This window comes from Bos grunniens, chromosome 8 (assembly GCF_055505025.1).
Source record: "Bos grunniens cultivar Pamir isolate PY7600 chromosome 8, Bosgru_T2T1.0, whole genome shotgun sequence".
Taxonomy (NCBI): domain Eukaryota; kingdom Metazoa; phylum Chordata; class Mammalia; order Artiodactyla; family Bovidae; genus Bos; species Bos grunniens.
The window spans coordinates 42,524,643-42,536,993 of NC_141172.1; the positions used below are offsets into that span (position 1 = coordinate 42,524,643).

At 40.6% G+C, this 12,351-nt stretch overlaps 1 protein-coding gene across 13 annotated transcripts in view; it reads right to left on the reverse strand.

The window, feature by feature from the left end:
* The window catches only part of KANK1 (KN motif and ankyrin repeat domains 1), a 215,161-nt gene that overhangs the window by 138,892 nt on the left and 63,918 nt on the right, over nucleotides 1-12,351 (reverse strand). Inside the window, exon 2 of one of the 13 annotated variants that reach the window (XM_086415382.1) lies at nucleotides 10,212-10,428. The exons of the other annotated variants lie outside the window; for them this stretch is intronic. The gene's annotated coding sequence lies outside the window, so the exon portion shown is untranslated. The remainder of the gene's footprint in view (nucleotides 1-10,211; nucleotides 10,429-12,351) is intronic. 13 annotated transcript variants of the gene reach the window in all.

The following is a 12,351-nucleotide window of genomic DNA, read 5'->3' on the forward strand; positions in this document are numbered from 1 at the left end:
CTGCAGATCATTACCTATCCAGCTGCTTTCATTCCATTACTTGGGTAACCTTGGATAGTCCCCTATCTTCTGGGTCTCAGTTTTCCTGAGTGTAAAATCAGGAACTGATTTCAACATTCTCCATCCTCATTGTGCTTTGAAGTCAGACGTGTTCAATTCTGGCCTAAGTACTCTAAAAACTCAGACACACTGTATTTCCTCAGAGCTCATTTATTATACATAAGATGGGGATGATATCATCTACCTCTAAGGTTGCTGTAAGAATAAGAACTATGCGATCTAGCACCTGACATACAGCAGGTACAGCAGATATTAGTCACCCCACCCCACCTCACAGGATACCTCCAACTCTGAAGTTCTTTGTTCTTCTCATCTCCAAATCTAGCATTCTATTACATCCACATCTCTTATATCCACAGTCGTAATACATTTCTCTTCCATTAAATGTAAACTCCTTTGCTGGCTTTCAGGTTCCTTCATAATCTGGCTCTACTTTATCTTATCATCCTCCAGCTTCCAACAAACACCTTCTGTCCTAGGCAGGTAAGTCTTGTTACGTTTCAAAGAACACATACTCCTATGCCCTGCTTTTGCAACTATCATCCCCCACACAGGACACAGCTTTTCTTATTCCCTCTGTGAAGCCCATCTCAAGTTCACAGACTCAGAGATCCCACCTTCCAGATAATTTAACCCTCACAGTTTCTCAGTGGAACTGGCCATTGTTTTGAGTTTATTGAGCTTAGCTCTCCAACTGGAAAGTGACTATTTTGATTTTTTAAACTTGTTTTTCATTTTGGCATGGACTACATCAAAGCTTTTACAAATATGGTTTTTGGTTTGTTTTTTTTTTTTTTTTTGCATCATCTCTACAAATGCTCGTTGAAATTTATAAGCCTTTGTGCCTTGACCTAAGATTCTCTTATTAATTCCGCTATTTTTGTTGTATGGAAGGAGCTTATTCCATCATCAGTAAGTAGACCATTCGTAGGCAACCTGGGGTCTTTTCATAGAGCCAGAGATGACTTCTAAGTGTCTCCAGTGTGTGTAGATTTTGAGTCCAAGCAAACATATTCTAATTCCAAAAACCATTTTATGACCCAAACTCTTAGCAGCAGCAGGAATGACTCACAGTGAGGAAAGACTAGCTGCTAAACTTTTACCTCAAAAAAGATGAAGCCCTAGGAAAGTGAAGCTTCTAAGGGGAACTAGAAGACACAGTAAAGGTTCAAGGGAGATGGAGGAAGATGAGCCAATGAAAAAGATAGAATGGTTATAGAGGCAGGAGAATAACTGTTACAGAGGCAGAGAGGCACATCAGCCCAAAGAAAGACAAGTGACCTCAAATGCTGTGTATGGAGACCAACAAGATGTCCCTGGATGGAACAATTACTAGGGAGGTCACTGGGCACCCCTGAGGACAGTTTTCAATAGGGCTGGTTCAGGATGCAGACGGAAAAGGATTGAGAAGAAGCTGGGCGAGCAAATGGAAACAAGGAGAGACTTTCCTGTCAAGAATTGTGGTTATCAAGCCAAAGGGGTTATGCTGGTCATTTTCTACCCTGAAGTTTACTTAACAGTCTGATAAAAACGCTCATTCTTATTTCCTTGCTCTATGCCTTTCCATATACACAGAGCTTGGCTACTGAAAATAATTTAATGCAAATCCTTTCAGACTCTCTCTCCTGACACCACTCTTGTGTGCCTGATTTTGGTTCTCTAAGAAACCTTAGAGAACCATTCAACAGCTATATGCTATCAAGTCTGAATGTCTAAATTTTATTTTCCTGCTCAAGATAAATGATAGTTATTCATTTAACAAAGAAAAGGCAATGTATCAGATACACTGAAATGTATCAGATCAACACAGCAAAAGTCCAGATTCAGGTCAAATATCATATGACTTACCTTTGGGTAACCTACATAATACATGCTAACTTGTCAAAAAGATAACTTTAAATATTTCTTTCTTTAAGGGTCTTTACCAAAAGTTTATAAAAATCAAATATGAATAACAAAGAAAATTTAAGCACTATTAGCATTTTTTACTCTCCTTCTATTTTGATATGATGATTTCACATTTATAAACATAATAATTAAATGTGTAAGCATATTAAATTTTTATTAAAAGTGAATTCTAGGCATTATTTTGTAACCTGCTTTTCCCATTTATTTTTATATTGATGGAAGTGTTGTCACTTATTAGCCTCTTATGCCTTCAGTTTTAATGACTGTACAATCATCAATTTTAATAAACCTCTCTGAAGCATTTAAGTCACTTTCAATTTTTTAATATGTAGATAATACTAAGATGGATATCCTCAAACACACCACTAAGTACTTGCTAGGGAGAAAGTCATGGGTCAAACATATGAAAAAATATGCATTTGATATTATTGATAGCTTGTCCTATAGAATGTTTCATTCAATATGTGTTTGAGTGGCATATGCCGCTGCTGCTGCTGCTGCTAAGTCGCTTCAGTCATGTCCAACTCTGTGCGACCCCAAAGACAGCAGCCCACCAGGCTCCCCCGTCCCTGGGATTCTCCAGGCAAGAACACTGGAGTGGGTTGCCATTTCCTTCTCCAATGCATGAAAGTGAAAAGTGAAAGTGAAGTCGCTCAGTCATGTCCGACTCTTAGTGACCCCATGGACTGTAGCCCACCAGGCTCCTCTGTCCATGGGATTTTCCAGGCAAGAGTATTGGAGTGGGGTGCCACTGCCCTCTCCGGAGTGGTATACTGAGTAGCATATAAGTGGTATACTTCTCTACACTCCTTCTAAACATGGGTAGTATTAATTCTTAAATTATCCTATCTTACAGATTCCATAAGTTCCCTATTATTAACATATCTCTGAGGTTGAACATTTTTTACTTTTTTGCACTTCTTGTATATGTCCTTTGTTTTTCTGCTACAGTGTCCCCCTTATTTACTTGTATCATCTCTTCATCTATGAAGGCTATTATTAGCTTGGTACTTTAATAATACAGAGAACATGGTATACTAATTGGGAACCTTTGGGTATCAGGAACAAAACCAATTCCAGTCTCTTTGAACCAGAAAGGATTTCTATCACAGGATACAGAGGTGTTCTTATATGAGGATGAACTCTGATATAAGTATTGCAAATAGTTTCAGTTTTTAACTGTATCTCTAAAATGGTCCACCAGTTCACTGGTCTACTTCAAGAATTAAAGAAAATGCAAGTAAAGTCATGAATGTAAGCAATTATTGTTAAAACAAACATAAACTCAAAAAACGCTATTTCTTACCAAACCCTTACTAAGGTGCCTTATTCTTTTGATTCTTACAATGAGCCCATTAGGCAAGTGTTATCATTCCTCTCTTACAGATGAGCTGAATTAAGCATGTATAGTTAGTAAAGTTATAATCAGATATTTATTTAACAAACGAGCTTTGCACTGATGCTAAAAAAAAAAAGAGTTGATAACAGAATTATTCTCAGCTGTATTTTTAATAACATTTCTTAAAAGTCATCTCAGGAACTACTCCGGCCCCTATACCAACAGTAAACCAGGTTACTAATTTCTGCAGCATCTATTCTTTTAAATTTCACATTAGTAATCTCTCTTCTCCTTCCTCTATGATGTGTCTTTACTAATAAGTGCTATTCTGGCAACAAAATAAACAATTCTGTTTAGGAACTAAGGCCACTTCTTTAGTTACTACCAACTGAACCCCGTGACACACACTTTACTTTCTAACATTCCAAACGCTCTTAAAGGTGCTTCAGTTGCTTATAGGCTAGTGATGTCTGCAGTAACAGCACATACCTGAACCTATGCTTTTGTCAGCATGGAAGCAGCACTGTGCTGTATAAATATTTTATGGACAGCTTGTACTGAAATTCTAGATGAGAAGGCATTCACAGATTCTATGTAATATGCTGATTGCTCAAGACCACACATTTTTTATTAATGCTTTGTGCAAGCTTTGCCATTTTCTATGGCATTCCCCTTGATTTAATCTTAAGTATATCCTTCCAAAATATTTTTATTTTTTAATGCATTAGTTGTGCTGTGGCCAAAGCAGTGTCTAAAATAATGGCAAAAGGAAAGCATATGATCACTGAAACTGGATGCACTCACAATTAGTCTAGTCACTGAGAACTCTGAGGGCAAAAGTACATATATGTGAGCCAGGGAGACAAGTTTCTCTGAAGGAATATTAACAGAACTAAATTATCCACTGCCAGAAAAGGGAATCTCTCCCCCACCCTTTTATAAACTCACTAAAGATTTATAGAAATGCTTACTCATTTGAAGGCTATTCTGGCCTTCCCAGGTGGCACTAGTGGTAGAGAATCTGCCTGCCAATGCAAGACATAAGAGACTCAGTTTCAACCCCTGGGTTGGGAAGATGCCCTGAAGGAGGGCATGGCCACCTACTCCAGTGCTCCTGCCTGGAGGACCCTGTGGACAGAGAAGCCTGGCAGGCTACAATCCATAGGGTCACACAGAGTTGGACAGGACTGAAGCGACTTGGCACTGGGCTTCCCAGGTGGCGCAGTGGAAAAGAATCTGCCTGCCAACACAGAAGACACAAGAGACACGGGTTCAATCCCTGGGTCAGGGTGATCCCCTAGAGAAGGAAATGGCAACCCACTCCAGTATTCTTGCCTGGAAAATTTCATGGACAAAGGAGCCTGGCAGGCTACAGTCCATGGGGTCACAAAGAGTTGGATGGAACTGACCACACACACGCGCACACCTCTAGAATACACAGGTTTACAAAATATGGTTTTGGAAACATTCAAGCAACAACAAATGCCTACAACTCCTGCCATTTAGGGGCAGGTACACCACCCATACATTAGCAAGCATGAGGAGAGTGGGGCTATGCCCACAGGTGACTCTCCTGAGTGACTGCAGAGGAGGCAGAGCCACCACCTGCCTTCCGCAGCCAGCACCTGGATAGTTATTGCCTCTAGGGCATGAGGCGTCCTCAATGTTTTTCTCTCCGATCTCTCCTCATTCACATGAGGAGGGGGCTCTGGCTTTCCCGCTTCAGGAAGGCTGTGGTTGGGCTTCCTTAAGGAAAAAAGGGTTTGAGAAGAGAGAAACACCACCACCACCACCATCTTCCTTCATATTAAGAGGAGATTCTTGGAGGAGAATGACTGTGGGACTCAGATCAGCAGAAGATCATACCTATTCCCTTGCAGCATCCTCAGATGTGCCAGAGCCCCCAAAGCCTGACCAGATACTGACTGAGCTTAGTCTCCCAGCTGTGACAAAGCATTCTCCCCAGCCTCAAACATGGCCAAGAAGCAGCGAGGACCAGTATCAATAGATGACCCAGGCTGCTTTCCTGACCTCATGAATTATAGTAAGAATCTGGAACCTTGGCACAACCCTGGGAGAGTGGTGTAGGAAAGAGATAAAAGTCTAATGAAGGTTACTTTCCTGCTACCTTAAGGGAGCAGAAGCTTACAGTCAATACTAAATGGATTCAGGAAAATGCACTATTTCTTGCACTCTTAAGTATGTGGACTAAGAGTGATTTCCAATTCAAATTAACAACTGAGTGAGGATATGAGGAAGAAGGGTTAAGATCTAGTAACCTACATGTTTTTCTGATAATATTAGTTTAACTTCGTTGGCTTTCACCAGTGGATCAGAATGTTATTCAGAATAAAGAATGCTTTTAGAGATTCGTGTGGTTTTTGCTTTATGCAGGCATTCCACCAAGAACATCTGGCCTCGCTCAACACCCCTGCTGTTTAAAGGGTCTGCACTAACAGAGATAGGGGGCTCCAGAGGCATCTGCTGCTGATAGCCATGAGGCCTCATGGAGTGTAGTCACTTTGGAAAATTCGCTGCAATTCATGATCCTGATTCAGAGTCTGGCCCAAGGTTTTTTAGGTTCAATATTCAGATTTTCTTGGAGCCAAAGATAATTACTCCCCCAGAGCGGGGTTAATGAATAAACCCACAGCAATATGTTAATGGTATGTGTGTGGGGGAATGCTTTTGTCCCCTCTATGCAAACTACTCCCTTCTGTGGAATGTTCTGAGCCAGCCACAGGGTCAGAGGCGGGCCTCCCATGTCGTCTCCCAGTGCACACACACGTCACCAGCCATGGATCATTGCACCACTTAAAGACATCAGACCCAGGCTGGGCCAAACTGTTCTCCTCTGGGGCTTGGAAACGGGGGCTGAGGAGCTGCCAGCCAGGCTCTGGAGGCAGGTCGATCTGTGAACAGCACCACAGACAGAGCCGGTCTGTAGCAGAAAGGTGAAGATAAAGCTGAGGGCAATAGAGCCAACATAGTCTTTGAAATTCCTTGTGCTTTCCTGTTTTTTGATTCCAGCTTGTCTCTGAGGATCCTGGATTCTTTGGAGTACTTCTGTATCCTGATAAAGTGCTTCCTAAATCAGTTTTACTCCTTGTAGTCGAAGATTCCCAACTGAATACCAATCTTCCCCTGATACCAGGTTATTAAGCCAACAATGGGGTGTGCTGGGTGAGCACTGAATCAGACCAGAGGGAAGTAGACCCAGGGTGGGGTGGGGAGTGGAGGGGAGTGACGGCAGAGTACAGTCCAGGCCCTCAACTAGAAACACCTCCCTACTGACTAGATCTCTCATCCCTCCATTTCAGTGTTTCCCCTCTGCCACATTGTGCCTCACTGAATTTTTCCAGGGTTGCAGGCTTAATACTTGAATACATTAAAAAAAATACATATTCAAACCTATATATGATCAATTTTTCCTATTTTCAGCAGCAGACATTTTATTAAATCAAGATGTAACAGTAAAACTCTAAGAGTTATGAGTGTGCTCTGCTCTCAGGGTCCACCCTTTGTACAGGCTTGATATCTTAAAGATGAAATTTTTAGCATAGCTTGGGTCAACATTTCAAATAAAATTAAATATTATATACATAGGTGAGAGAAAACAGTTGTCAGAATATTATGTTTTCTGACAGAGAACTGGTAGGGTCTGGAATAATTTCTCCCATGAACATCTTAAGTACAGCTTCTTGAAATGATAAAGAATAGTTCTGTTTGGCAATGATCATTTTATTTTCAATTGTCATCCTTGATTTCTCCTTAAGAACTTGCATCGATGTTATGACAATGTATAAATCTAGCTGCTTATACATGTATTTTTACATTAACAATGATTCAAACTGTGATACAATCTGGGGGAAAAATGAAATATATATATATATAAAGTTTTAAGGGAGAAGGCAATGGCACCCCACTCCAGTACTCTTGCCTGGAAAATCCCATGGATGGAGGAGCCTGGTAGGCTGCAGTCCATGGGGTCGCTAAGAGTCGGTCGGACATGACTGAGCAACTTCACTTTCACTTTTCACTTTCATGCATTGGAGAAGGAAATGGCAACCCACTCCAGTGTTCTTGCCTGGAGAATCCCAGGGACGGGCTGCCGTCTCTGGGGTAGCACAGAGTCGGACACGACTGAAGCGACTTAGCAGCAGCAGCAGTAGCATAAAGTTTTAAAAATACTGTATGTAGAGGGCTTAAGAAAAAAGCTTTGCTCTTTTAAGATTAATCAATCAGAAATGAAATATCTAACTGCTATCCATGTAAATTATATTGGTAATATACATAACTTTGTTACCCTCCATTGCTTGGCAAAAGCAAAAAAAGAAAAAAACATGCATAGGGAATAAGGATCATTCAGTCATCCAAAGCAACTTCCTTACTTGGCATCTATATTTATGAAGTAGGAAGAGTATTTCCACTTAAAGCAAAGAAAACAAAAGTGTGATGGCCTTTTGTTGTTTGTTGGTTTTTATGATCAGATCAGAAAGTGAGCGCCTCTCTGATGGGATAACCACCTGGCTCAATTCTGCCCTTTAAACCATAAGCCCCAGGATGGAAAGCTCTATACCATCCAGTATTTCTCTCTCTTTCTTTCAGTTTTCCGTGAAGGAAGGGAACACATCTGTGGGTGACCTGGGGATGTGGTGGCAGGAAGGCCCCCTTGCTGGACTCTGCACAAGGGAAGGGTGTGTAAGCAGGCAGTCATCAGCAGTCTGCTCTTAGATGCTCTGAAGGATGCCACATTATCTTCAGTGTGCCCTTATCCCCAAACTTCAAATGTGAATCATCTTTACTACCCCAGAAAATTGTAACAGAAGGTACCATTTTAAAAAACCAAACACCTACTCCTCTTGCCCAAAACCAGGAGTTCTCAAATGTTAGCATAAATAGCAATCACTTGGGGATTATTAAAGTACAGGTTGCTAGCCCCACCTTCAGAGTTTCTGATTCAGTAGGTCTGGGGCAGGAGGATGGTTGCTGCTGCTGAGATGGGGAAAGGTGACAATTTGAGAACAACTGCCTTCACCAAATCGAAGTCTGTTGGGCAGGGACACAAACTCTTCAGGAGATGACACAATCATGCACAGTATCAACAGTTGTTTACCAAGTTCCTTACCTTAGGTTAAGGGAACATAATGCTTTATAAGAAAAACAAAGTCCTTCCTCCCCTCCTCCCAACATGCCTGAAGTAAAACTGCTGTCCCAGGAAGAAGCACCAAGTTCAGAAAGAAGCTTTCTACTTCTTGAACACAAATGGCATGCTCTGTGAGCCAATGCACAGCTCCTCAAATGAAAGGGATTATCAACTCTCAGCTATCATCAAAGAACCAAAGCAAATAGCTGAGACTGAGATTACAACTAAAAGATAAGTACCAATGAGGTAGGAGGAACGTACTAATGGCACACACATGACTGGGGTAAGGACTGAATGTAGGAGATCTCATGGAAAGCCCCTTTAGTGCATGGCATAGCAGAGGCAACCCAGGTATTTGTTCCTCTTCCACCTCCTTACTACCCTCTCTGCACCTTGCAGACAGGTTCTGAAAGGCTGCTAAGGTCATCTATTCTGGAGCCTCCAGGGAGGCTGCCCCACTGCTTCCTACCTGAGGTGCATCACCTCAGCAACCCCAAGTGTTTAAACTACATAAACAATTATGGAAAGACTGTATCAAGCCAGTGGTTCTCAAAGTTCAGAGTGCATCACAAGTATGAGGACGGCCTTTAAAAAGCACAAAATGCAGGAGTCCCACTCTTGAGATTAATTCAGTAGGTCTGGGGTGAACCCTAAAACAATCTCTCAGATGTGAACGATGCTGGTTCAGGATCACACTATGAGAATCATTTGTTAAACTTAGTCCTTGCTTACATAAAACAGAAGTCTTTCCTTACACAAATGACTGAGAATATGGATGATGTCATCATGTGACTTATTTCAGGCAAGTACTGTACTACCTTGTGATTTAACTCTCCATATGTAGATTGGAGAAGGCGATGGCACCCCACTCCAGTACTCTTGCCAGGAAAATCCCATGGACGGAGGAGCCTGGTAGGCTGCAGTCCATGGGGTCGCTAAGAGTCGGACACGACAGAGCGACTTCACTTTCCCTTTTCACTTTCATGCATTGGAGAAGGAAATGGCAACCCACTCCAGTGTTCTTGCCTGGAGAATCCCAGGGACGAAGGAGCCTGGTGGGCTGCCGTTCATGGGGTCACACAGAGTCGGACACGACTGAAGTGACTTAGCAGCATGTAGATTGAGATTACCCTCTCCATAATATTGTAAATCTGATGGAAAGTTTTTACTGAATAATTTTAAGGATGTTACCAAGTATCCACTGTTTTTTTTTAATAATACTTTTGACTGTTTTAACTGAAATCATTTGTAACATTTAAGACAAGTATCTGATACCCCTCAATCACCAGAAAAGATGGGAGACCTCTTTATCCTTGAAAAAAGATAAAGCCTAGCAAATATAAGCCTTTCTCAAACTTCAGAATACTCTGAGAAGATCATTTTGATTCTTCCTTATGAAAAAAAGAAACACTCAATCAGGTTCCACAGGGTTCAAATTTCTTAAATATATATATGCTTTAAAAAGAGAGGATATGTTCAATAAAGCACTAAAAAATATAAAGGCTTCCTCCAATTGAGAACAGGATGGTACAGGTGTTCATTTCAACCTGGTGGTCCACTGTTTCAAGTTGAAACATATAAGTGCAGGCCATCAATCTTGGGAAGAAAAAGCAGGAATCAAGGCCCATTTCCCCAGAGTGACCCAGTCAACTGGGTCAGGCAGTAGAGTATGCCAAGGAAATGTTCTCAAACTTCATTAATTACTAGAGCCCAGGCTCTGGTATTTCAGCACAGACAGCTGGTGCCCTGCCCACTCACCCTCCTTATGCTCCTTAGCTTTTATGGAATGTTACAGATAGAGAACTCCTGTCTTCTTTCCCAAGAGAGGAGTGGGTCTGCGGTGGGCCTTTCAAATATTTGCAGTCACAGGGCCAAGGCGAGATGCTGCTAATGATGCATCAGTGATTCCTTCTTCTGTAGGATAAGATGACTCCTTTCACTATGAAGACAGACCTAGGTTACCTTGGCAAACATCCTGGAAGCACAGAGCAGAAGTGGATGGGCAGAGCCCCATTAATCTCGCTGTCTGACCCCTATCAGTAACTCCTAGCTTTCTACTCTGAGCCTCTAATTATAGCTAACTGAACTGATAAAAATAAGAAGTGTGTTGTTCCTCTAAAGTCAACATTAACCTATAAACATATAACAGATAAAATTTAATATAAACATAATAGTTGACATTTTTTTAATATTAGACTGCTTAATAGTCTAAGTGTGTACATATTGCCATTACCTTGTAATGTTACAAGATGGACTTTCTCCCATCCATCACACTGATTACAAGGAGGTAATTCTTCACCTTTTCATTCAGAACTTGTAAAAGTAAACAACTATCAATTTAAGGGTGAGGGCTGAGTTAGAGAACACTGTTAATTATTTTGACATTTTCTTTAAAAATAAAAGCAAAATGATGCTTTTTTACTTCCCCGGTGGTCCAGGGGCTGAGAATCCCTGCCAATGCAGGGGAAGCGGGTTCAATCCCTGGTCTGGGAAGATCCCACATGCTGTGGGGCAGCTAAGCCTATGAACCACAACTACGGGGCCTGTGCTCTGCAACAAGAGAAGTCACAGTGAGAAGTCCGCACACCACAACCAGAGAGTAGCCCCCACTCGCAGCAACTAGAGAAGGCCTGTGTGTGGCTACCAAGACCCAGTGTAATCAAAAATAATAAACTAAAATTAAAAAAACAATGCCTTTGACTTCTGTAATCCCTTCTACCCTCACTACCTTTCTTTTCCCACTGATAATGACTTCTGTTATTTCTGACATAAAGAAAAAAAAATCCCAGTTTCTATTTATTAGATAAATGTAGAGACTGACCAATTACAGCAGCAGCACGTCAGCATCATGAATCCTGAAAGTCAGACTCTCTTCAACCCAGCCAGTAATTAAAATTAGCTCAAATATTTTTCTGCAAACATCCTGAAAAGTAAAGCTAGGTTCCTGCTAAACCTAATCTCTACTGTATTAGGTCATATATTATGGCAATGTTTGATAAGACTGCAAAGTATGAAAAAGTAATTCAGGAAGAAATCTGCTGTTTGCTTTAGCTCAGCGAGAAATCACCCTGTTCCAGCCCAAGGAAATCATATTTCAGAAATTTTCTCAAGACAGAAAGATGTATCATTCTCCCAGAAATAGCCACTGTTGTCTGATCACTTAAAATGATGCAAAGAATGCACTGGCATATAAAAAATTCCTGCTTGACATATATGCTCTTTAAAAAAGTATATGGATAAACAACAAGCTCCTACTGTGCAGCACATGGTACTATTAATATATTCAATATCTTGTGATAAACCATCATGGAAAAGAATGTATATGGATAACAGTCACTTTACTATATAGCAGAAATCAACACAACATTGTAAATCAACTATACTTCAATAAAATTTTTAAAAGCATAAATGTTTTTAATCACTGTTTTTTTTTTTTTTTTTTTACCATTACAAGCTAAAGGTATATATCGGAAAATGGAAGGAAAACATTGACTTTCCAGTTCCAACCTGTTTTAAATGGAAATACATGAATAAAGGAAAATGTCTATTTCCTGGGTGGAATAGCAGACACATATACCCAACTACAACAATCCCAGATTCTTTTGCACACAGAACCAAAAAGAAAATGGGAGGAACAGCACTTGGTGAATTTAGGACTTAATTTTATGAGACAGGAAGCTGATGAACAAAATCTGAATCTTTACCAAATACTTATTTAAGCATTTTCCTATGAAATTTTCCATATTTCTTTGCATTGACTTTCAAACAAAATTAGTTGCACTTAATTAATCTCTATGTGTCTAAGCTTCTCAGCTAAGACTATGCTTCAATAGCATTTAAGCATCCATTAAAAAATGGAATTGTGATTTCTCCATTTTCATTTCTAATTTTATTGATT